Below are 27,635 nucleotides of genomic sequence, written 5' to 3'. Positions count from 1 at the left end.
CGGTAAACACAATAGAGCACTGTCACAAATGGATCTGGATAGGTTGGAGGTTTGGGCTGGGAAGTGGCAGATGAGGTTCAACACTGATAAATGTAAGGTAATGCACATGGGAGGAAACATCCAGACTGGGATTATGTATTAAATGGGAGCACACTTGGGACGACTGACGTGGAAAAGGACTTGGGAGTTGTAGTTAATGGTAAATTTAGCTGTAGTGACCAGTGTCGGGCAGATGCTGCCAAGGCAAAGAAAATCATGGGGTGCATCAATAGGGGCATAGATGCCCACGACAAGGAAATAATTCTACTGCTGTACAAATCACTAGTCAGACCACACATAGAATACTGTGTACAGTACTGGGCACCAGTGTACAGGAAAGATATAGTGGAGCTAGAGAGGGTTCAAAGACGGGCAACCAGGGTAATACGGGGAATGGGAGGACTACAGTACCCAGAAAGATTAGCAGAATTAGGGTTATTTAGTTTAGAAAAAAGAAGGCTTAGGGGAGACCTAATAACTATGTATAAATATATCAGGGGACAGTACAGAGATCTCTCCCATGATCTATTTATACCCAGGACTGTATCTATAACAAGGGGGCATCCTCTACGTCTAGAGGAAAGAAGGTTTCTACACCAGCACAGATGGGGGTTCTTTACTGTAAGAGCAGTGAGACTGTGCAATTCTCTCCCGGGGGAGGTGGTCATGGGGAACTCTGTAAAAGAATTTAAAAGGGGTCTGGATGCATTTTTGGAGAATAATAACATCGCTGGTTATGTATACTAGATTTATAGGGACAGAACGTTGATCCAGGGATTTATTCTGATGCCATATTTGGAGTCGGGAAGGAATTTTTACCTCTAGTATGAGGTTTTTTTTTTTCTTCCTCTGATTAAGGGTGGTTTCACACCACGTTTTGTACTTACGTTCCAGTATACGGCTGGAAGGAGGGGGCGGGGCTTAATTGCGGCGCCCGCACTCAGCCGTATAGGGGAACCGTATTTAATGCATTTCTATGAGCCGACCGGAGTGAACCGCAGCCTCCGGTCGGCTGCGTTTTCGGCCGTATGCAGTTTCCTGACCGTAGGCAAAAATGCGGTCGACCCGCCCCCCTCCTCCCAGCCGTATACGGGAACCGTAAGTACAAAACGTGGTGTGAAACCACCCTAACTCAGTAGGGACTCATTAGGAATATAGGTTGAACTTGATGGACTCTGGTCTTTTTTCAACCTTATGAACTATGTTACTATGTAATGTTATAAGGGGTACAGTGAGCACTTACGCCCCACAGGTGCCTGACAGATTTTTGGAACAGTGGTCCTTGAAAATGAAAAATTTCATTTTTAATTTGCTCAGCCCATTGTTCCAAAGATCTGTCAAATGCCAGTGGGGTGTAAATGCTCACTGCACCCCTTATTAAATTCTGTGAGGGGTGTAGTTTCCAAAATGGGAACACATGTGGGGGGGTCCACTGTTTTGGCACCATGGGTGCTTTGTAAACGCACAAGGCCCCCGACTTCTATTCCAAACAAATTCTCTCCCCAAAAAATCAATGGCGCTCCTCCTCTTCTGAGCATTATAGTTGACATCCACACATGGGGTATACAATTGGGTTACAAATTTTGGGGGGGCATTTTCTCCTATTACCCCTTGTAAAAATGTAAAATTTGGGGGAAAACCAGCATTTTAGAGACATTTTTTTTTCTTTTACACATCCAACTTTAACGAAAAGTCCTTCATTCTCTCCATTTTTTATTGGCATGTCATTTTAATAGGACTTTTGCTTTATTCATATTTTTTGTAGCGCAAACTGATCATCCAATGAATATTTCCCCTGTAACAGGCCCCATCTAGCAGATTTCGTATACTTTATCATATTGTATTGATGGAAAATTAGTCCCCCATACACACCAAGGCTCGGCAAATATACAACATATACGTTAATCTCATTTCACTGGCCAGGAGAGGACCAAGTACCTGTTCAGGGATTGTTGATGGGATCCAAAAATAAAAATAAATTAAATAAAGCAGTACTCACCTGCCTGATCCCAAACATTGCCAATGGTTGGGTGTCTGGTCCCCATTGGACTTCAACTTCTTGATTCTCATCCCGACACAAAGAAAATGTCTGCTCAGCCAATCGCTGGCCGAGGTGGGTCACCATTGTTGCTAGTAATTGGTTAAACAGACATTATTTGACTTGAAAGTGAAGATGAGCAAGATCCAGGCACTACCAGTAGTTGGGAGCAGAGGCGTAGCTTGTAGCTTCTGGGCCCCGATGCAAGATCTGCAACAGGGCCCCAAATGCCAATAATAATACTGGTCTCTTATGGGGCAGATATGCTTTGGGGCCCCCTACGGTACCGGGGCAACAGTGCGACTGTTACCCCTGCTACCTCTATAGCTATGCCCCTGGTTGGGGGGATCTGCATTTTTGGGGAGGTTTAAACCACCCTGTCTGTTAAAGAAAAAAAAAAGTTAAAAATGTAAAAAAAAAAAAATATATATATATATATATATATATATATATATATATACATATTTATACAGGGGCGGACTGACCTGCCGGTCCGATCGGATGTCGTCCGAGGGCTCGGCCGGTTAAAGGGCCCGCTGCCACCGCTGCTGAGGATCCCGGACACCTGTCCCGGATCCCCAGCAGACAGCGCTGCCCTCTCCTTTGTGTGAGCCAAATTTGCAGCTTACACAGAAGAGACGTGACCTCCGCCCCCACGCAGCGCAGGTGCCGATGATGTCACTCATCGGCGCCTGCACTGTGGAGGAAGAAGGACGCGGGCCCCTGCTGCGCTCCGGAGGAGAAGATCCGGGACATCAGGTGAGCATTATTTATTTTTATTTTTTGACCTGGAGAGGGGGAAAAACTCTGCTGCCTACACCTACCTACACCTACTAGAAGGGGGGGGACGCTAACTCTGCTGTCTACACCTACTGGGGGAGGGGGGACTCTAGCTCAGAAGTCTACACCTACTGGGGGGGACTCTAACTCTGCTGTCTGCACCTACTGGGGGGACTCTAACTCTGCTGCCTACACCTACTGGGGGAGGACTCTAACTCTGCTGCCTACACCCACTGTGGGGGGACTCTAACTCTGCTGCTTACACCTACTGGAGGGACTCTAACTCTGCTGCCTACACCCACTGTGGGGGGACTCTAACTCTGCTGCCTACACCTACTGGGGGGGACTCTAACTCTGCTGCCTACACCTACTGGGGGGGACTCTAACTCTGCTGCCTACACCTACTGGGAGGGGACTCTAACTCTACTGCCTACACCTACTGGGGGGGAATCTAACTCTACTTCCTACACCTACTGGGGGGACTCTAACTCTGTTGCCTACACCTACTGGGGGGGGGGAAGGGACGCTAACTCTGCTGCCTACACCTACTGGGGGGGACTCTATCTCTTCTGCCTACACTCACTGGGGGGGACTCTAACTCTGCTGCCTACACCTACTGGGGGGGATTCTAACTCTACTGCCTACACCTACTGGGGGGGACTCTAATTCTGCTGCCTACACCTACTGGGGGGGACTCTAGCTCTGCTGCCTACACCTACTGGGGAGGGATCTAACTCGGATGTCTACACCTACTGGGGGAACTCTAACTCTGCTGCCTACACCTACTGGGGGGACTCTAACTCTGCTGCCTGCATCTACTGGGGGGAACTCTAACTCTGCTGCCTGCACCTACTGGGGGGGAACTCTAACCCTGCTGCATGCAACTACTGGGAGAGAACTCTAACTCTGCTGCCTTCACCTACTGGGGGGATTCTAACTCTGCTGCCTGTACCTACTGGGGGGGGGCTCTAACTCTGCTGTCTACACCTACTGGGGGGGACTCTAACTCTGCTGCCTACATCTACTGGGGGAGGGAACTCTAACTCTGCTGCCTTCACCTACTGGGGGGATTCTTACTCTACTGCCTACACCTACTGGGGGGGACTCTAATTCTGCTGCCTACACCTACTGGGGGGGACTCTAGCTCTGCTGCCTACACCTACTGGGGAGGGATCTAACTCGGATGGCTACACCTACTGGGGGAACTCTAACTCTGCTGCCTACACCTAGTGGGGGGGGGACTCTAACTCTGCTGCCTGCATCTACTGGGGGGAACTCTAACTCTGCTGCCTGCACCTACTGGGGGGGAACTCTAACTCTGCTGCATGCACCTACTGGGAGGGAACTCTAACTCTGCTGCCTTCACCTACTGGGGGGATTCTAACTCTGCTGCCTGTACCTACTGGGGGGACTCTAACTCTGCTGTCTACACCTACTGGGGGGACTCTAACTCTGCTGCCTACATCTACTGGGGGAGGGAACTCTAACTCTGCTGCCTTCACCTACTGGGGGGATTCTTACTCTGCTGCCTGTATCTACTGGGGGGGCTCTAACTCTGCTGCCTACACCTACTGGGGGGGACTCTAACTCTGCTGTCTACACCTACTTGGGGGGACTCTAACTCTGCTGCCTGCACCTACTGTGGGAGGGGGAAAAACTCTGCTGCCTACACCTCCTGGTGGGGGACTTTAACTCTGCTGCCTACATCTATTCGGGGGGACCCTGCTGCCTACACTCACTGTGGGGGAACTCTGCTGCCTACACCTACTGTGGAGGAACTCTGCTACCTACACCCACTACAGGGGAACTCTGTTGCCCACACCTACTATGGGGGAACTCTGCTGCCTACACCCACTACAGGGGAACTCTTTTGCCTACACCTACTATGGGGGAACTCTGCTGCCTACACCTACTATTGGGGAACTCTGCTGCCTACACCTAATGTGAGAGAACTCTGCTGCCCACACCTAATGTGAGGGACTAACTACTATGTTCCTGCCTTGCTAAGATAGGGAACAACAACTAAACTAATAGGAGGGCTACCTACTAACTGCATGGCTTCCAGATCTACCTACCTAGTTAACTATTTATCTTGCTACCTACCTACCTGCCCTTTAACTGTGTAGGACACCAAGGAGACCTTTATAACAGTTAGGGGCTTGTAGATGGAAAGATTGTGTAGAGGAGGGGATGGCACTGGAAAAATTTAGAGTCTAACATGTTTGTCTAGCAGATGTTTAGAGATCGACATGGCAATCTGATCTGGATGGAGAAGAAAAGAAAAGAGGATGCCACTGATCAGAAAATACATAATTGTGAGTCCCTAGATGTAACTGTAACCATTTATATGGTATACAGATCCTTTGTACAGCTGAAATCTACCACCATATGGTCCTGTATATTGTCCCTTATATTACAGATCCTGTATAGTATATTGGTCTGTGTATAGTGGTTTTATTCAGTACAGTATGGCTGTATTATCCAGTTATTGTGTGGTGGTATATATTTACTCATTGTATACTGGTATTATTGGTCATGCACATTTTTTTATCTATCTTAAAGTGTTTCTTAGATATAAAATTTTGTTTATTTTGTGTGTAGGGGTGGTGGAGGGATTTGGGTAGAATAGGGGCAGAAGTGTGACCAGCAGCATAGCATCACAGGGGAACTTTACTTTTTTTGGTCCGGGGGCCCTGAGTGTTGTCAGTCCGCCCCTGAATAAATAAATATGTGTATATATATATATATATATATATATATATATACCGTATATCCCGGTGTATAAGACGACTTTTTAACCCCGAATTTTCTTCTGAAAAGTCGGGGGTCGTCTTATACGCCGGGTATTGAGGTCTGGGATAGGAAAACTTCTGATTATCTGCCCAGGCCGGCTCCTGTGTGTGGTTGCAGGCGGGGGCCGGCCAGAGCAAGTAAAAACTAATACTGTATACTAAAAACCAGGGTGCCTCCAGCTGTTGTGAAACTACAACTCCCAGCACGGCAAAGGCTGTCCGGGCATGCTGGGAGCTGTAGTTTTACAACAGCTAGAGGCCCCCTTGTTTTTAGTATACAGTATTAGTTTTTAGCTGCTCTGGCCGGCCCCCGCCTGCAGCCACACATGCAGATAATCATAGGTATTCCTATGCCGGACATCCCTGTGTCCCGAAAAATCTTTTCGGGACATAAGGATGTCCGCCGGTCACTTACCATTCCCCGACGGCGCGTGTCCTCCTGCGATCCTCCTTCGGTCCTCCTGCGTTTCGGTCCTCCGTCTCTATGGTTGTACGCACGGGACGTCAGTGACGTCACGTGCCTACAACCATAGAGGCAGAGGAGCGCAGGACCAGGAGGACCGCAAGGACCCAGCCATTTTACACCTTAGGACCCGGCCATTTTTTGCACATCTGACCACTGTCACTTTAAACATTAATAACTCTGGAATGCTTTTAGTTATCATTCTGATTCCGAGACTGTTTTTTCGTGACATATTCTACTTTAACTTAGTGGTAAAATTTTTTGGTAACTTGCTTCCTTTCTTGGTGAAAAATCCCAAAATTTTATGAAAAATTAGAAAATTTTGCATTTTTCTAACTTTGAAGCTCTCTGCTTGTAATGAAAATGGATATTCCAAATATTATTTTATTTTATTCACATATACAATATGTCTACTTTATATTTGCATCATAAAATTGACGAGTTTTTACTTTTGGAAGACATCATAGGGCTTCAAAGTTCAGCAGCAATTTTCCAATTTTTCAAATAATTTCCCAAATCACAATTTTTCAGGGACCAGTTCAGGTTTGAAGTGGATTTGAAGGGTCTTCATCTTAGAAATACCCCACAAATGACCCCATTATAAAAACTGCACCCCCCAAAGTATTCAAAATGACATTCAGTCAGCATTTTAACCCTTTAGGTGTTTCACAGGAATAGCAGCAAAGTGAAGGCGAAAATTCACAATCTTCATTTTTTACACTCGCATGTTCTTGTAGACCCAATTTATGAATTTTTACAAGGGGTAAAAGGAGAAAATGTATACTTATATTTGTAGCCCAATTTATCTCGAGTAAGCACATACCTCATATGTCTATGTAAAGTGTTCGGCGGGCACAGTAGAGGGCTCAGAAGGGAAGGAACGACAAGGGGATTTTGGAGCGTACGTTTTTCTGAAATGGTTTTTGGGGGGCATGTTGCATTTAGGAAGCCCCTATGGTGCCAGAACAGGAATAAAAAAACACATGGCATACCATTTTGGAAACTATACCCCTTGAGGAACGTAACAAGCAATAAAGTGAGCCTTAATACCCCACAGGTGTTTCACGACTTTTGCATATGTAAAAAAAAATTCAAAAAATGTCAATAAAATGTGTGTTTCCCCCCAAATTTCACATTTTTGCAAGAGTTAATAGCAGAAAATACCCCCCAAAATTTGTAACCCCATCTCTTCTGAGTATGGAGGTACCCCATAAGTTGACATGAAGTGCACTATGGGCGAACTACAATGCTCAGAAGAGAAGGAGTCATATTTGGCTTTTTGAGAGCAAATTTTGCTCGGGGGCATGTCGCATTTAGGAAGCCCCTATGGTGCCAGGACAGCAAAAAATACCCACATGCCATACCATTTTGGAAACTAGACCCCTTGAGGAACGTAACAAGGAATAAAGTGAGCCATAATACCCCACAGGGGTTTCACGACTTTTGCATACGTAAAAAAAAAAAAAATTTCACTAAAATGTGTGTTTCCCCCCCAAATTTCACATTTTTGCAAGGGTTAATAGCAGAAAATACCCCCCAAAATTTGTAACCCCATCTCTTCCGAGTATGGAGGTACCCCATAAGTTGACCTGAAGCGCACTACGGGCGAACTACAATGCGCAGAAGAGAAGGAGTCATATTTGGCTTTTTGAGAGCAAATTTTGCTTGGGGGGCTTGTCGCATTTAGGAAGCCCCAATGGTGCCAGAACAGCAAAATAACCCCCACATGGCATACCATTTTGGAAACTAGACCCCTTGAGGAACGTAACAAGGGGTACAGTGAGCATTTACCCCCCACTGGTGTCTGTCAGATCTTTGGAACAGTGGGCTGTACAAAATGTTTAATTTGTGCAGCCCACTGTTCCAAAGATCTGTCAGACACCAGTGGGGTGTAAATTCTCACTGCACCCCTCATTACATTCTGTGAGGGGTGTAGTTTCCGAAATGGGGTAACATGTGTTTTTTTTTTTATTTTTTTTTTTGCATTTGTCAAAACCGCTGTAACAATCAGCCACCCCTGTGCAAATCACCTCAAATGTACATGGTGCACTCTCCCTTCTGAGCCTTGTTGTGCGCCCCCAGAGCACTTTGCGCCCACATATGGGGTATCTCCGTAGTCGGGAGAAGTTACATTACAAATTTTGGGGGGCTTTTTTCCCTTTTACCTCTTGTCAAAATGAAAAGTATAGGGCAACACCAGCATGTTAGTGTAAACAATTTATTTTTTTACACTAACATGCTGGTGTAGACCCCAACTTCACCTTTTCATAAGGGGTGAAAGGAGAAAAAGCCCCCCAAAATTTGTAAGGCAATTTCTCCCGAGTACGGCGATACCCCATATGTGACCCTTAACTGTTGCCTTGAAATACGACAGGGCTCCGAAGTGAGAGCGCTATGCGCATTTGAGGCCTGAATTAGGGATTTGCATAGGGGTGGACATAGGGGTATTCTACGCCAGTGATTCCCAAACAGGGTGCCTCCAGCTGTTGCAAAACTCCCAGCATGCTTGGACAGTCAACGGCTGTCCGGCAATATTGGGAGTTGTTGTTTTGCAACAGCTGGAGGCTCCATTTTGAAAACAGTGGCATACCAGACGTTTTTCATTTTTATTGGGGAGGGGGACTGTGTAGGGGTATGTGTATATGTAGTGTTTTTTACTTTTTATTTTATTTTGTGTTAGTGTAGTGTAGTGTTTTTAGGGTACAGTCACACGGGCAGGGGGGTTACAGCGATTTTCCCGCTGCGAGTTTGAGCTGCCGTGCAAAATTTGCTGCATCGCAAACTTGCAGCCTGATACTCACTGTAAGCCCCCTGCCCATGTGAATGTACCCTGTACATTCCCAAGGGGGGGGACCTCCAGCTGTTGCAAAACTACAACTCCCAGCATGCACAGTCTATCAGTGCATGCTGGTAGTTATAGTTTTGCAACAGCTGGAGGCACACGGGTTGGGAAACACTGAGTTAGGAAACAGACAATGTTTCCCAACCAGTGTGCCTCCAGTTGTTGCAAAACCACAACTCCCAAACATTCTCAGGCATGCTGGAAGTAGTAGTTCGGCAACATCTTTAGAGCCAGATGTTGCTGAACTACAACTCCCAGCATGCTTGGAGTTGTAGTTTGCAACATCTGGAGGACTACAGTTTGCAGACCACTAATACAGTGGTTCCCAATCTGTGCCCTTCCAGATGTTGCAAAACTACAACTTCCAGTATGCCAAAACTGTCCAGGCATGCTGGGAGTTGTAGTTCTGCAACATCTGAAGGGCCAGATGTTACAGAACTACAACTCCCAGCATGCCTGGACAGTAAGGGCATGCTGAGGATGTGTAGTTTTGCAACATCTGGTAGGGCACAGTGGTCTCCAAACTGTGGACCTCCAGATGTTGCAAAACTGCAACTCCCAGCATGCCCAGATGCCAAGGGCTGTCTGGGCATGCTGGGAGTTGTAGTATATAGGGTCCCAATACAGCAATGCATGTCGCTTTACGGCGACGTGCATTGCTGTAAAGGGCCCGACCGCGGCTGAAGATCAACTCACCTGTCGCCGCCGCCGCCATCTTCCTCGCCAGGATCCGGGTCTTCAGGGACGAGGTAAGTACCGGGGCCGGTCCCCAGCACTCCCCCGTCCCCCGCCGCGTCCTCCGGTCTTCCTCCCGTCCTCTCCGGACTTCCAGGGGCCGGGCAGGACGGGAGGAAGTAACCGCCCCCCCCCCCCCCCCTGCGATTGGTCGGTTAACTAACCGAAGAATCGCAGGGGATCGGAGGAGGTGGCAGGCTTGCCACCTCACTCCTATGCTTTAGCATGGTCCTGGCTGTCTGTGACAGCCGGGATAATGCGAAATTACCAGGCGGTCGGGTCCCAGAGACCCGAATCAGCCAGGTATCGCCGCAGATCGCAAGGGCGATTGCCTACATGGCCCCCCTCGACGTTTGCCCTGGATCCCTGCTGAAGGATTTCAGCAGGGATCCGCTTCCGATCTCCTCCGGGTGAGCGTCGGAGACCAGGAAAAGACATGACGTATGCATACATCATGGGTCCTTAAGACCCAGGGTGTGATGACGTATGCATACGTCATGGGTCCTGAAGAGGCTATGGTTGTACGCATGGGACGTCAGTGACGTCACGTGCCTACAACCATAGAGGCAGAGGAGGGCAGGACCAGGAGGACCGCAGGAGGATGCGCGCCGAGTGGGGCCTGGTGAGTGACCGGCTGTGTTATCTTAAGTGATCTGGTCACAGCTCCCCGGTCCCGGTACCTACTGCTATGGTCCATAGGCCATAGCAGTAGATGGTGACCCGGGCCGGAGGAGCGGTGATCGTAACACTGTGGGGGCAGACCAGTACTGACATACAGCCTGCAGCCATACACTGTATATGGCTGGAAGCTGTATGTCTGTTGGGGGGAGCTGCCAATCTAATGTGGGGGGAGCTGCCTACTATTGTGGGGGAACTGCTGACCTAATGTGGGGGGAGCTGCCTACAAATGTTGGGGGAGCTGCCTACAAATGTGGGAGGAGCTGCCTACTATTGTGGGGGAGCTGCCTACTATTGTGGGGGAAATGCTGACCTAATGTGGGGGAATTGCCTACAAATGTGGGGGGAGCTGCCTACTATTGTGGGGGAACTGCTGACCTAATGTGGGGGGAGCTGCCTACAAATGTGGGGGGAGCTTCCTACAAATGTGGGGGAGCTGCCTACTATTGTGGGGGAACTGCTACTAATGTGGGGGAGCTGCCTACTAATGTGGGGTAACTGCTGACCTAATGTGGGGTAACTCCCGACCTATTGTGGGGGAGCTGCCGACCTAATGTGAGGGAACTGCCGACCTAATGTGAGGGAGCTGGCAATCTAATGTGGGGGAACTGGCAAGCTAATGTTGGGGGAACTATACTGCCTACCTAATGTGGGGGGTACTATACTGCCTACCTAATGTGGGGGAACATGATGCCTACCTAATGTGGGGGGGAACTACAAGGTACCGTACATTGCGGTAGGAGGGGTAGTCTTATATGGCGAGTATATCCCAAACTCTATATTTTAACTGTAAAAGTTGGGGGTCGTCTTATACGCCAAGTCGTCTTATACGCTGGCATATACGGTATATACAACTTAGGCAAAAAGCCTTTATATCCTTTTCTAATGGTATGAGGTCATGGTTAGATGTAGTTTTTACCAACCAAATGAGAAGTCCGTCCAAATCTGATGAACAAACCCCTCAAATTAGGTCACAGCTTGAGGTTCCCAATGTATACCCCGGCAACAATACATGGTACACACATAGACAATATAATGGGACTTGCAGCATCTTATCTGGTTCGTGCTTGTTGCCATAACAACCTAAGTGCTATATCTTCTGTACTTTCAACTTGTAAAGGTGTGACAGCTTATAACTCTGCTTTGAACATACTAAATAACATGTCTTATGATATATGGCAGACACGTTTGATCTCAATTAGGAATGAGGAGAAATGCAAAGAATATCTTCAAGATTAATCACAGAAACAGAGAAGTTGACAGGAGATAAAAACTACTTATGAGTTCACAGCTCTGACTCTGCTCCCCACCTCTCTTCTTCAGATTAAGAACTCTGTTTGATCTCTGACCTTTCTTTAATATAGTGTGGACAGTTGAGTTCCACGTGTATGGACTATACCAAAGAACACAGTCATTGTACATTGGTCAGTCATGGTAACAAGTAGTCGGAACCAAGGGTTCAAGGGAAAGGATGGAAGAAACAAATAAAAAGATATCCCAAAATGTTGAAGTTTTCCTTTATCCACATGATAAGGGGTAACCTACTGATCAGTAGTAGAACCCCACCTCTGGGAACCCCACAGATTCCAAAAACAGAGGTCAATTTTCCCCTGAGTGAATGGAATGGCAGCACACATTCTTGACCACCATCCATGGGACTTCTGAACATCGGACTTGCTGACAATGCTGAGCACTGAAATTAGATACAGTCCCATGGAGAGTGAATCCATTTTTTACTGATGTGCATTTCCAATCCATTGGCACAGGGAGAATTGACCTGGTGAGGGTCCGAGCATTTAGAACGGCACTAATCAGCTAACTCCCTTTAATAGTTCTGCAACCCATTTGGGTACTGGATTGTCCAGACCACCCAGAGTTACTAAATAGAGCACGCAGATGTTTTACATGCCTTTTTTATGTGTCTAGCTTCTGGATTTGGCTCACAAATCCCTCTGTTCTGCTGTTCACTCATTCTGACATCCACTGCTCAAGAAGGGGCATGTCCGATGCAAGCACTGAACCTGCACTCACTATTCATTCACTTTCTCACTGAGTATGCTGTGATGTGCTGGGTCTCTTCATCCAATCACTGCAGGCTGCTCTGTAACCCCCTCCTCTCTGTTGTCATGCTGCAGTCTAATAGGACAGGTGTGAGCACAGAGGAGAACTAGTCCCATCCTCACTTTCTGCACTTTGTCCCGGATTGTGCTTCAGCTGGGACAAAGATGATGCTGCAGTCGGACAGGATTATGTTCTGGATGGTATGAGGGACCTGCATAACATGTCCTTATAGAGTATATTATAAAGGTTAATGGGGGGACTTTATCGTTGGTTTTACCCGGGTGTTGTGGTGTACATTTGTCTTACAGTTTGTCTCAGATGCTGTTTTAAGACTTTTCATTGTGACTTTTGCTTTAGAAGGTTTTTCAAAAGGAACATACCAAGTCATGATTTCAGTTGATAACATGCAGTGGTCAGGAATTCATCATATGCAACTTTTCAGTTTGTCGCATCTTTTGTCGCAACTGTGCTAACATAGGCACAAACCTACACCAGCCCTGACTCGGCTTACAGAACTGACTGCGGACAGCAGTCAGTCGCACGGAATAAAAAGTAGCACAAAAAGTCACAAATGAATCACCATACAAAATGAAGTACTGAAGTAAGAAATGTGATCAGCACCAGATTCATCACTTGCCCTGCACCATGTAATACATTTGGTGCAGGGCCACAGTTTCCACCACATGAATTAATGGAGTAAAAAGACGTTCACCTACTCCAATCTTGATGAATTCCCCCCCAAAGTTTTGTCAAGATTTACAACTAATAAAAACTTTTTGATTCTGACAGTGCTCATTTAACAACCTTAGCTATGCCATTATGTTTTCAAGGTTCATTATAAAAAAAGAGTTTAGCTGCACCCAGTTTTCAATAAATAAACTGTATTTGTTGTATATGTATTGTGGCAGTGTGGCAAGGAAAGGGTGTATTTCCCTTGCTAACTCTGCAGAATGCTCCACCTATGGCCTGGTTAAAGGGGTAGTCCAGTGGTGAAAAACTTATCCCCTATCCTAAGGGGATCCTGCGATCTCTCTGTATGGGCCCCCGACTCTCCGGCCAGATAGTGGGTGTCGACCCCCGCACGAAGCGGCGGCCGACACGCCCCCTCAATACATCTCTATGGCAGAGCCGGAGATTGCCGAAGGCAGCGCTTCGGCTCTGCCATAGAGTTGTATTGAGGGGGCGTGTCGGCCGCCGCTTCGTGCGGAGGTCAACACGCCCCCTTCCCGCGGGCTCCCGGGGCTCCGTACAGGAGATCGCAGGGGGCTCCAGCGGTCGGACCCCTGCGATCTCAAACTTATCCCCTATCCTTAGGATAGGGGATAAGTTGTTCACCACTGGGTCACCACTGGACTACTCCTTTAATGAGGTATCAGGAAGGGAAACAGAATAGTTGCGGCTCTCCCTGGGAAACAGTATGCTGGCTGTTAGAGGGGGAGACACACAAGCCCTGTTTAGGTAACACGCAGAAGGCGCTGCGAGTGGTCCAAGAAGTGGTGTGAACTGTGAGTAACAGGTTGCAGGAGACACATGTTTAACTGGCTGAGGGTAGCTTACAGGGCATGCTGATATGTGTAGTCAGTGACCAGACGGTCTAGGACTTTTATTTTGTTCCTGATTATGTTTTGTTTTACCTGCAACCTGTGGAAATAAAGCTGGCGAGGAGCCAGACTTGTATGCGGAACTGTGGTCTGTGGTGTTATTGTGAGGAACGTGTCCCGTGGCAAGTGACCAGGATGATCCCAGAGCCAATCCCCAAGGAGGAATTCTTACAGTATAAATACAATTTCTAATATTCTGTTGATTTCTTCTCATTTTTCATGATGTTCATTCAGTCATTGCATGAAAAATGTTATATTGGAAATGTGATGATTACTAGGGTCAGAAATCAGGGGGCCTCCAGCTTTTGCAAAACTACAACTCCCAGCATGCCCAGACAGCCCTTGGCTGTCTGTGCTGTTGTAGTCGAGTTATTACAAGAAAACGAATCATGCATCCATGTGATCATCCAATGAGAAGACTTCTTTCCTCTGAAAGTAAACAAGAAAGGTTCCCATTCAATGTCAAACCAATTTCAGGTGCATATGCATGGTTTCTTATCTTTTCTTGTGCTTCAAAATATCCAGATATGAGTGGGGCGATGTGATTAAAGGGGTACTCCAGGGAACTAAACCCATAGCCCATCATTTCCCTCTCATTAACCTATTTAATTGTACCATTCATTAGCTATATAGAGAAGTTTTACCTCTTTTGGTTGTCACTTACATGCATGAAGTGCCGGAATGACATCATCCAGCCATCCACTCTGTCTCTTTCCAAATCTTTCTCTGGAAGCAGCCCCCACCCTCCTGAGAAACACAGACAATGTGGTTTCGGCTCCGCACTGATGAATCATGCTCTCTTTAGTCTGAGAACTGGAAGGTGTGTGCAGCCTAAGCCAATCAGACACTTAGGGGGGTATTTAACAATTTTACCTGTTGACAGTTTCTTTTTACCCTTTTTTTTCACTTTGGTTTTCGTGGACATGCACCAAATTTATCATTTGGTGCAAGTTGTTAGTAATTTTGGCTCAAATGTTGAAATCAGCTGTTCACAGCTGTTACGCCGAGCGCTCCGGGTCCCCGCTCCTCCCCGGAGCGCTCGCTTCTCTCTCGCTACCGCAGCGCTCCGGGCAGCTCCACTGACCCGGTGCGCTGCGATACCGTCTCCAGCCGGGATGCGATTCGCGATGCGGGTAGCGCCCGCTCGCGATGCGCATCCCGGCTCCCGTACCTGACTCGCTCTCCGTCTGTCCTGTCCCGGCGCGCGCGGCCCCGCTCCCTAGGGCGCGCGCGCGCCGGGTCTCTGCGATTTAAAGGGCCACTGCGCCGCTGATTGGCGCAGTGGTTCCAATTAGTGTGTTCACCTGTGCACTCCCTATTTATACCTCACTTCCCCTTCACTCCCTCGCCGGATCTTGTTGCCATTGTGCCAGTGAAAGCGTTTCCTTGTGTGTTCCTAGCCTGTGTTCCAGACCTCCTGCCGTTGCCCCCGACTACGATCCTTGCTGCCTGCCCCGACCTTCTGCTACGTCCGACCTTGCTTCTGTCTACTCCCTTGTACCGCGCCTATCTTCAGCAGTCAGAGAGGTTGAGCCGTTGCTAGTGGATACGACCTGGTCACTACCGCCGCAGCAAGACCATCCCGCTTTGCGGCGGGCTCTGGTGAAAACCAGTAGTGACTTAGAACCGATCCACTAGCACGGTCCACGCCAATCCCTCTCTGGCACAGAGGATCCACTACCTGCCAGCCGGCATCGTGACAACAGCGCCTTTTACACAGAACTTACCGCCACAGAGGACGCGTATTTTACCCTGTAGAGCAGCCATTTCGGAGTCCCTCCTGCAGTATATCATCAAGCGACATGAGTTATTTTCTTTTGTGGGGTTTATAGCCACCATGTGAAATGGATTTCATTTTCAACTTGGGTAGTTTGATTTTTTTTGTTACTTTAGTGCAGTGGTCTTCAACCTGCGGACCTCCAGATGTTGCAAAACTACAATTCCCAGCATGCCCGGACAACCGTTGGTTGGAAACCACTGCTTTAGCGCTTACCTTTCCTGAACCAGTGTGGCCATGTCCAATGCTGGCTCAACGGAGGGTGAAGGTTCCTCAGAGACAACTATGTCGCAGGATAGTATTGAGCAGCCCTGGAGGCGTCGCTGCTTTCACAAACAAAAAATTTATTTGTATGTATGTATTTTGACGCCTTTACGTTTTCTGACTTTGGTAAGTGTGTTTTCCATGTGCAAAATTTCTTGGCGGGGATTTGCACCAAAAAAACGGGATGTGTGCCAAAATTGCGCCAAAGATTGATTGGCGCAAATGATGAATTACTGACTAAAGTTAAAATCACACACAGGACCATGTGATTTTGAGAAAGTTGTAAAAATGACAGTGGAGAAGATGTGCACCAAAGTATTGCGCCAAAGTTAAAAAGTGAAAAAAGACACATAAATCCTTTGATAAATATCCCCCTTAATCTCTCTCTGCTGCTCAGAGCAAGAGGGTGGGGGCTGCTCTCAGAGAGGGATCTGGCTGGCAATGGGAGGGATGGATAGCAAAGAACATCAAGCAGCCAGAAAAGACAACAGAGGCCACAGGAGCCATACATGTCAGGCAGGATGTTTACAAACAACATATCCAGGTAGCTTGGGGAGAGTTATACATATATATATATATATATATATATATATATATATATATATATACTTAATTGGAGAACCCTTTAGCTTAAAAATACATGATTTTTCTATACTCTGTAGGGAGATGTATATGCTATCAGCAGATGTATATATTGTATATACAGTCTGTCGAGCTCCCCATAATAAGATATCTAATTTGTATTGTAAGAAACTGGAAATGAAAATTCACAAAATGTAACAAATAATGACATATGACTGGGTATTTTTATAGCTTCTGTCCATTTAGTACATTTTATGACTGCGCTCAAACTAGTGTATTAACTTGGAGACAGAACAGGAAACATCTTCTGTTTTATCTCTCAGGCAAAAATGCTGGTTAGAGATGTGTCAGCTGGAAACGGTTGAGACGCTATATCATCTGACATGTCTGACTTCTTAAATTGAGAGATATCACAGATAAGTGATTAATATCTACAGCTGCCAGATTAGACTGGGCCGGCAAATTAACTGACTAGAACTCAGGGTTCTTTAGCCTTTCTCAAAGGAATATGTCAGGTTACATTCTCTTACAGTTTATGTTGTATGTGTTATTTTTTTTTCTCCATAATTTAATGCTTTCCAGAAACACTGCCACTCATAGACTGTGCCTGGTAATCCATCTCTCAACCCTACTCACCACCAACTAAGGCCTCACATCTGCGGTGGAGCTCCATTCACTAAGTCTGTTAAAATGATGGGATATGAGCAGAAAAAAAAATACTACACATCAGTTTTTTTTTCCTCCGCTTAATTCCTTCAAAGCAACGGACACCAAATGGAAACTAGACGGATCCAATTTAACCCGATAATGACCATGGACGTCTATGCTAGTCCAATGGCCGTTATCGGGGGATGACTCCTGACTCGGGCCCACGTCATACTGGCCGGCCCCCAGCTGATTCCTGTAGCTGGGGTCGGCGTTAATAGCTGACATGCGACGATCGCAGCGGCCGGCTATTAACTCTTTAGATTGCCGCTGTCAAAGTTGGTGGTCCAGTGGGGTCGATCCACTACTTAGGTAGCCTGAGAGCTTACCTCTCCTATCATGCCGGCTCCCATGCACAGAATGATAAAGCCTGGCAGGGCCAGGCTTTATCAATCGAGTGCAGAGCACACAGATCAATGGGATTGTATGTAATACCATTGATCTGTATGAGGAATCAAATGATTCCTCCTAAAAGTCCCCTAAGGGGACTAAAAGTGTAAAAAGAAACAAAGTTTTAAAACGCACATTAAGCCCTTACTTATTAAAAGTTTAAATCCCCCCCCCCCTTTTCCCAAATTCCATATAAAAAATATGTAAACATAATAAAAATAAACATATATGGTATTGCTGCGTGCATAAATGTCCGAACTATAAAAATATATCGTAAATTAAACTGCACGGTCAATGGCGTACGGGCAAAAAAATTCCAAAGTCCAAAATAGCGTATTTTTGGTCACTTTTCATACTATAAAAAAAGGAATAAAAGTCTATAAAAAAAAGTCCGATCAAAACAAAAATGGTACTGATAAAAACTTCAGATCACGGCACAAAAAATGAGCCCTCATACCACTCCATATGCAGGGAAAAAAAATAAGTTATATGGGTCATAAGAGGACAATTTTAAATGTATTAATTTTCGTGCATGTAGTTATGATTTTTTCCAAAAGTAAGACAAAATCAAACCTATATAGGTAGGGTATCATTTTAATGGTATGGATCTACAGAATAAAGATAAAGTGTCATTTTTACTGAAAAATGTACAACGTAGAAACAGAAGCCTCCAAATTTACAAAATGGTGTTCTTTCTTAAATTTTGTCGCACAATTTTTTTTTTCCGTTTTGCCGTAGATTTTTGGGTAAAATGACTGATGTCATTACAAAGTAGAATTGGCGCTCATATGGATTTTTAGGTGCAAAATTGAAAGGGTTATGCTTTTTAAAAGGTAAGGAGGAAAAAACAGAAAAACGGACAGTCAAAAGGACACGTCAGGATCTATTGTTGTCCGTTGTGCAATAGACCGTCAAGCTCCATTGTTTGCATCTGGATGGAGCTACTGAACGGAGCTCCAATGCAGATGTGAGTTTAGCCTAATTCTTTTGTGTTGATCTTAGACACCTCATTTCATGTTTTTCAATGCAAACATGTGAATTTTTCAATAATATGTACAATGAGAATACTATTCATAGTACAGAAAATATTTGTTTGCATGAGTTTCTAAGAAATGTTCTGATTATAAAAATAATTTTCCTGCATATATTATTTAAACCTTTGCAAAGTCTGGAGAATCTAAGGTAAGGTAAGTACTGTGAAGCCTCTTCAAAAGATCACCTCCTTGAGAACACCACCTCCTTACCCAGACAAGATTTTCTTTGACGCATTTTCAGTCCCTCATTTATTATGCATTTATTATGAAGAATTTTTGTGCAATTTTGGGTGGTAATCTCAAAGAGGTTTCATAGCCCATCCTTTCCTTCTCATCAACCTGTCTAAATATCATACATTAGCTATATAAAGAGTTTTAGTTTTTGGGTTGTCACTTGCATGAAGTGCGGGAATGACATCATCCAGCCATCCACTCTGTCTCTTTTCAAATCTCTCTGGAAGCAGCCCCCACCCTCCTGAGAGACACAGACAATGTGGTTTCTGCCCTCCACTGATGAGTCATGCTCTCTTTAGTGCTAAGAACTGGGAGGTGTGTGCAACCTTAGCCAATCAGACACTGAACCTCTCTCTCAGAGCAGGGTGTGGCTGCTCTCAGAGAGTGAGCTGGCTGGCAGAGGTGCAATAAATGCTTGGAGATGTAGGCAAGAAGACCGCTTTTGTGCAATTTTGGATGGTAATCTTAAAGAGGTTTTACTGACTATATTATAAAATAATTCATACTAAATATTGGCATAAAGGACTACAATGTACCAACCTGAAATTTAGTTTTTGAAGTAACAGTTTTGCAAGAATAGCTCCCTGACTTCCAAATCCTCGATTGATGCTTTATATATCCACACCCAAGCTTACCTGACAGAAACTCCGTTGTGAAGTCACAGCAGCTTTCCAGACTATGAGACTCATGGATCACAGAATCTTTCCAAAAACCAGTTGTGATGTCATGGCTGCTTACCCTACATAAAACTAGTTGTGACAGTATTAGGGTACATGCACACCACGTTTTTGTTATACAGTTCCCGTATACGGTTTCAAGTTAAAAAAAAACGCACGGAGCCATATAGAAAACTGTATGCATTGACTTAACATTGTAAATAGTATGTCAAATGCATCATCCGGTTTAGTCCGTTTTGCGTCTTATACGATTTTCTCCGGGTTTTTTACCCGTACCCAAAACCGTAGACTACCCTACCACGGTCTTTTGTATGGTTGACAAACTGTACTAGAACCGTTTTAGAACCATATATGGTTTATTTAACATGGGAGTCAATGGGAACTGTACAGAACGCATGTGCGTATACGGTTTGATACGGATTTCACAATCCGTTTTTAGACTTTGCACATGGCCGAAGATACCGCCCACCTTCTAGAATTTTCTTTCTGGGAGCAGCCTGAAGACCCCCACCCACCATCTTCTTGCAGCAGCACCTCATTCTCTTCATGATCTTGACCAGGAGCCATATTTTGCCTCCTGTAAGTACCTTATTCAGCACTTTTGTGAAATCTTTGTTTTTGTGTATCCCCAATGCCATTTTGCATGTATATTAGCTTAAAGGGGTACTCCGCCCCTAGACATCTTATCCTCTATCCAAAGGATAGGGGATAAGATATCAGATCGCCGTGGTCCCGCTGCTGGGGACCCTGGGGATCGCTGCTGCAGCACCCCGCTATCATTACTGCGCAGAGCGAGATCGCTCTGCATGTAATGACGGGCAATACAGGGGCCGGAGCATTGTTATGTCACGGCTCCGCCCCTCGTTATGTCACAGCCCACCCCGTCAATACTAGTCTATGGAAGGGGGCGTGACAGTCGCCACGCCCCCTGCCATAGACTTGCATTAAGGGGATGGGCCGTGATGTCATGAGGGGCGGAGCCATGACGTCACGCTGCCCCGGCCCCTGTATCGCCCGTCATTACGCACTGAGCGAACTCGCGCTGTGCAGTAATGATAGCGCAGTGCCGCAGCGGCGATCCCCGGGGTCCCCCGCAGCAGGACCGCGGCGATCTAACATCTTATCCCCCATCCTTTGGATAGGGGATAAGATGCCAGGGGTGTTTTGGTTTTTATTACAAAAAATAATTATTTTGTGCATTACTTTTTAGAAGTATGTCTAGTTATAAATCTTTTAACTTTTAATCTTCTGTCATCTGTCATTCAGGGTTTGCTGGGACTTGTAGTGTTCACACAATATGCACTTTAGGTGGACTGGATTTGCTGTTTGTATTTTTGGGCAGTATGCAATAATATGGGCATGCTTGGACTTGTAGTGTTTTTTTAAATTATTTAATGCCAGTATGCTGTGTAATAATCTGGGCACGCTGATACTTTTAGTGTCCAGACCTTAATCACTTACATGCTGTTTCCGTCAAGCAAAATATCTAATAGGATTTTGTTTAATATGCCAAATTATTTTATTTTGCAAATTGCAATATCCAAACTTCTTCCATTTTTTGCTCTGACATAGGTTGAAAGATATCATCCCCACATTTTAGTGACACTTCAGAGCACTTTCCTGGGGTATGTATTGCTTTCACCAAAATATTGTATTTTTTGAACTGGCATACCAATCCTGTTTCCTTATTTTAATTTTTATTTCCGAAATGTATGCAGACTCCAAGTTCAGAATTTATTCCCTAAAGCCCGCCAGTGTCTGTAAGTTTATTATTAAACCACATTTTTTATTAAAAAAAAATGTAATACTTTATTAAAATACATTTTTGTTGGTTAATTTCAACAGCCTACCATGGGAGCAACCACACCAGAGGAGCAGCAAATACATTGCTTCCACAATTCTGTGGAAGTCAAAAGTTTCCTGCTGGCAGACAAATATGTGAAGATACAATTGGATATGATGCCAAATAAGCCTAGTAAAAAATTATCAGCTACCCATTTGATTTTTAAAGTATGCAATGTTCTTTTAAAAATTTCAAAATAATTAAGCTTTATATACCGTATATACTCGAGTATAAGCCGAGTTTTTCAGCACAATTTTTCGTGATGCAAACACCCCTCTCGGCTTATACTCGAGCAAACTCTCCGCCTGTCAATCCCTTCTCAGTGGTCTTCAACCTGCGGACCTCCAGATGTTGCAAAACTACAACTCCCAGCATGCCCGGACAGCCATCGGCTGTCCAGACATGCTGGGAGTTGAAGTTTTGGTAGTTTTGAAACATCTGGAGGTCCGCAGGTTGAAGACCACTGCGGCCTTTGTCATCATCCCGACCCCCCTTTAGTTTTCTACTCACCTCCCCTCGGTGGGAAGGAAGGGTGAGCTGGTCCGGGCCATCTATGCTGCAGGGACCGTTCGGTGGTAAGGGTTAGTCGTTCCGGGCTGTCCATCTTCACCGGGCCGGCCTCGACCTTGACAACGACGCACAGGGACGTTCATGCGCAGGGACGAACATCCCTGTGCATCGTCGTCAAGGCAACATAACTAGTACGGGGCCGGGCCCGGAGCGGAGAAGAGGGCCCCCCCAGTGAAGATGGACAGCCCGGAATGACTAACCCTCCCAACCCGGATGGTCCCTGCAGCATAGATGGCCCGGACCAGCTCACCCTTCCTTCCCACCATTGGTAGGTGAGTAGAAAACTAAAGGGGGGGGTCTGGATGATGACGAAGGCCGCAGTGGTCTTCAACCTTCAAAACTACAACTTCCAGCATGCCCGGACCACCGATGGCTGTCCGGGCATGCTGGGAGTTGTAGTTTTGCAACATCTGGAGGTCCGCAGGTTGAAGACCACTGGATTGACAGGCGGTGATGATGAAGGGGGGTGTGGGATGATGACAGGGGGATGATGACAGGCGGTGATGATGAAGGGGGGGATGATGAAGGGGGCTGATGACAGGGTGATGATGATGGTTAATGAAGTGGGTCTGGATGAGGACAGGGGGGGGATGATGACATGGGGATGATTTATTTCCCACCCTAGGCTTATAGTCGAGTCAATAACTTTTCCTGAGTTTTTGGGGTTAAATAAGGGGCCTCGGCTTATATTCGGGTTGGCTTATACTCGAGTATATACAGGGTGTGTGTGTGTGTGTGTGTGTGTGTGTGTGTGTGTATGTATATATATATATATATATATATATATATATATATATATATATATTTTGTTTTGTTTTTTTTGTTTGTTTGTTTGTTTAAAATAAAAAACCATATGATTCTGCTACCAGTCAGGACCCAACATCAAGCCAAAGAGGGGGAAAAAAAGAGGATCTTCTTTCTGCTTCAAAGTCTGGAAAGGTAAGTTGTAAAATGCTGGAATTTTTTTTTTACTTTTTTTTACTGATTTTGGACCCTAGTCATTTTGTCTTCCCCCAAAATTTCCTGCAGTAACCTCGTTCTTTCTTTTTTGGGGTAGTTTTTTTTTAAATGAAAGTGTACAAAATAATAAGTTTTAAAAAGATATTTAAATTTTGTAATTATGCAGGCAAAAAAACTAAAACAAAAGTATTTGCATGTGATTGACCCGACCGATTTCCTCAGCGAGGATGTAGTAAATCTGGTTCAGGAAAGACCCTCCTTGTGGACTAAGCAACACCCTAAGCATTGATGGAGATATACATTAAGCTTTTCCAAAATTATAATAATTATGATATTCTGCTTCAAGATGATATACCGTATTTTTCGCCGTATAAGACGCACTTTTTCTTCCCCCAAAACTGGAGGGAAAAAGTCGGTGCATCTTATACGGTGAATACACCCCTATCGCGGCGGTCCCTGCGGCCATCAACGGCCGGGACCCGCGGCTAATACAGGACATCACCGATCGCGGTGATGCCCTGTATTAACCCTTCAGACGCGGCGATCAAAGCTGACCGCCGCGTCTGAAGGAAAAGTGACACTAACCCGGCTGTTCAGTCGGGCTGTTCGGGACCGCCGCGATTTCACCGCGGCGGTCCCTAACAGCCCGACTGAATAGCCGGGTTAGTGCTTACAGGACACTGGGAAGGACCTTACCTGCCTCCTCGGTGTCTTCTCCGTTCAGGGATCCCCTGTATGGCCGGCGCTCTCCTTCCTCGTCATCACGTCGTCGCGTACGTGCATCGGCGTGCGTAACGACGTGATGGCGGCGACGGAGAGCGAGGATACCCGGCCGGCAGCAGAGACGTTCTGGACCGACGGATGGAGCAACATCCAGGGCAGCGGTGACGGGTTCGGAGCGGCGGGGACACGTGAGCATTACCTCCTATGAAGTGGTCTTCAATCTGAGGACCTCCAGCTGTTGCAAAACTACAACTCCCAACATGCTCGGACAGCCAACGGCTGTCCGGGCATGCTGGGAGTTGTAGTTTTGCAACATCTGGAGGTCCGCAGGTTGAAGATCACTATTGGGTTCAAAATCTTTATTTTTTTAGATTTTGCACCTATAAATTGGGTGCGTCTTATACGCCGGTGCGTCCTATAGGATGAAAAATACGGTAGGTAACGACTTTTGTTACCTGGTTGAACTTCTGTTTTCATTTCTCTGCACTTTGTCCTTAGCTTCCCTGGTTCAGAAAAGATGGAGGTCTGTTAGGGATAGTTACTTCAAGTTAAAGCGGGATGCACATATGCCTAGCGGGTCGGGAGTGAATAAAAGAAACTACAAACATGCTTCCAGACTGGCCTTTTTGGATAAGGTTCTAAAATTACGAGCATTAAGTATGACGCTCACAGTTGCATTTTTTAAAAGAATTCATGTATTCTGAAATACTTTGAACGCTTTGAGGATAGTGGGGGAGATTTTTCTGTGAAGGGTAAAAGTTGCCTAGTTGCCCATAGCAACCAATCAGATCCTTTTTTTATTTTGACAAGGCCTCTAAAAAATGAAAGAAGGGATCTGAATGTTTGCTACGGGGAACTAGGCAATTCTCCCTCTGCACAGGTTTTGAGAAATCTCCCCCACTATGCTTATATTTGGAGAGCAGGATCTAAACCAGTGATTTGCAATCTGTGGCCCTCCAGATGTTTCAAAAATACAAATCCCATCATGCTTTTCACAGCTGAGCATTGCCAGACTGCAAACAGCTGTCTAGTCATGCTTGGACTTGATTTTTTGAAACATCTCGAGCTCCACAATCTGGACATCAATGATCAACAGTGTGCTCCTTTTGCTTAACCTCTTAAGGACCCATAATGTATGCATGCGTCATGGGTCCCGATCCTGCGATATAACGCGGGGTCACACGGTGACCCCGCATCATATCGCGGCGGGCCCGGCGTCATAGTGAAGCAAGGACCCGCCTCTAATAGCGCGCGGCACTGATCGCTGTGCCGCGCGCTATTAACCCTTTAGCCGCGCGCTCAAAGCTGAGCCGCGCGGCTAAAAACGAAAGTAAAAGTGCCCGGCTAGCTCAGGGAGCTGTTCGGGATCGCCGCGGTATAATAACGGCATCCTGAACAGCAGTAGCACAGGAGGAAGGTCTCTTACCTTCTCCTGCGCTGTCCGATCGCCGAATGAATGCTTCAAGCCTGAGATCCAGGCTTGAGCATTCAATCGCCGAAAACACTGATTGATCCATTCCTATGGAGATGGATCAACCAGTGTAAAAGATCAGTAAATGCAATGTTATAGCCCCCTATAGGAGCTATAATATTGCATTAAAAAAGTGTAAAAAAATCATTAACCCTTTCAATTATCCCTTCCCCTAATAAAAGTTTAAATCCCCTGGCATTTCCAAAAATAAAAAAAAACATTATGTAAATAATGATAAAAATAAACATATGTGGTATCGCCGCGTGCGGAAATGTCCAATTTATAAAAATATACCGCTTTTTAAACCGCTCATTCAATGGCGTACGTGCAAAAAAATTCCAAAGTCCAAAATAGCGCATTTTTGATCACTTTTTATACCACAAAAAAGTGAGTAAAAAGTGATCAAAAAGTCTGATCAGAACAAAAATGGTACCGCTAAAAACTTCAGATGACGGCGTGAAAAATGAGTCCTCAAAGCGCCCTGAACACAGAAAAATAAAAAAAGTTATAGGGGTCAAAAGATGACCATTTTAAACGTATAAATTTTCCTGCATGTATTCATGATTTTTTTCGGAAGTGATACAAATTCAAACCTATACAAGTAGGGTATCATTTTAACCGTATGGACCTACAGAATAAAGATAAGGTATCATTTTTGACAAAAAATGTACTGCGTAAAAATAGAAGCCCCCAAAACTTACAAAATAGTGTTTTTTCATCAATTTTGTCGCACATTGATTTTTTTTCCCGTTTCACCGTAGATTTTTGGGGAAAATGACTAATGTCATTACAAAGTAGAATTAGTGACGCAAAAATTAAGCCATTATATATAATTTTAGGTGAAAATTTTTAAGAGTTATGATTTTTTAAAGTTAAGGAGGAAAAATTTTAAATGAAAAAACGGAAAAAGCCCGGGTCCTTAACCCCTTAAGGACACATGACGTTCTCATACGTCTCCATTTCCGAGTCCTTAAGGACACATGACGTATGAGAACGTCATGTGTTTTACCGGCCCCCCGCAACCATCTGGAGCGGAGCCGGTCCCCGATGCCTGCTGAAATCGTTCAGCAGGCATCGGGGCATATCGCCCAGGGGGGGTCATTATGACCCCCCATGTCGGCGATGGCCGCAGATCGCTGGACAATTCAGTCCAGCGATCTGCGGCGGATTCCGGGTCAATCGGGTCTCCAGTGACCCGGTGACCCGGAATTATTGGCTGATCGGGGCCGTCAGAGACGGCCCCGAACAGCCAGAGGCAGCAGGGGTGAGGTGGCACTGGTGCCACCTCGTGATCGCCCTGATTCGTCGGCCGGATTACCGGCCGACCAATCAGGGCGCCTGCTGCGGGTGTCACTCCCGCAACCCGCTCCGCCCCTCTTCCGGAGGACGTGAGCGGGTGCGGGACGTGCACCCCGGGTGCTGGGGACCCCGATCCCCGGCGCCCCTGTTGGGATCGGGGCCCCAGGAGCAGCGGCGGCGGCGGAGACGACGAGGGACTGACCTGGTGCAGCGAGGATCGTTGGAGGTGAGTGACAGCCTCCTGCTGTTGCTTAGCAACAGCTCCCAGCATGCAAAAAGGGCATGCTGGGAGCTGTAGTTATGCAACAGCAGGAGGCAGACCACCACAACTCCCAGCATGCCCTTATGGGCATGCTGGGACTTGTAGTTTTGCAACAGCTGGAGGCACATTCTTTCTATGGAAAAGTGCACCTTCAGCTGTTGTGTAACTACAACTCCCAGCTTGCACAATCAGCTAAAGTGCATGCTGGGAGTTGTAGTGGTGCATCTGGTGGTTGCATAACTACAACTCCCAGCATGCCCGTTGGCTGTCGGTGACTGCTGAGAGTTGTAGTTTTGCAACAGCTGAAGGCACACTGAGTTAAGTAGCAAACCAGTGTGTATCCAGCTGTTGCATAACTACAATCCCCAGCATCCCCAGCCAAAGTAGTATGCCTCCAGCTGTTGCATAACTACAACACCCAGCATGCCCTTCCGCTGTCCGTACATGCTGGGGGTTGTAGCTTTTGCAACAGCTGAAGGCACACTGGTTGCAAAACACTGAGTTTGTTACCAAACTCGGTGTTTCACAACCAGTGTGCATCCAGCTGTTGCAAAACTACAACTCCCAGCATGCACTGATAGACCGTACATGCTGGGAGTTGTAGTTTTGCAACAGCTGGATGTTCCCCCCCCCCCCCCCCAATGTGAATGTACAGGGTACACTCACATGGGCGGAGGATTACAGTAAGTATCCGGCTGCAAGTTTGAGGTGCGGCAAAATTTCTGCCGCAGCTCAAACTGCCAGCGAGAAACGACTGTGAACCCCCCGCCCGTGCGACTGTACCCTAAAAACACTACACTACACTAACACACAAT

The 27,635-nt window shown here is 46.2% G+C and overlaps 1 long non-coding RNA gene across 1 annotated transcript in view; it reads left to right on the top strand.

Annotated features, from left to right (window-relative positions):
* Positions 1-21,440, top strand: part of LOC130283810 (uncharacterized) — a 28,286-nt gene extending 6,846 nt beyond the window's left edge. Inside the window, exons 2-3 of the long non-coding RNA XR_008846852.1 lie at positions 21,265-21,317; positions 21,411-21,440. This is a non-coding gene — a long non-coding RNA (uncharacterized LOC130283810). The remainder of the gene's footprint in view (positions 1-21,264; positions 21,318-21,410) is intronic.
* The last annotated feature ends 6,195 nt before the right edge of the window (positions 21,441-27,635 follow it).

Source organism: Hyla sarda, chromosome 8 (genome assembly GCF_029499605.1).
Source record: "Hyla sarda isolate aHylSar1 chromosome 8, aHylSar1.hap1, whole genome shotgun sequence".
Taxonomy (NCBI): Eukaryota; Metazoa; Chordata; class Amphibia; order Anura; family Hylidae; genus Hyla; species Hyla sarda.
This window is presented reverse-complemented; position numbering and strand designations above follow the sequence as displayed.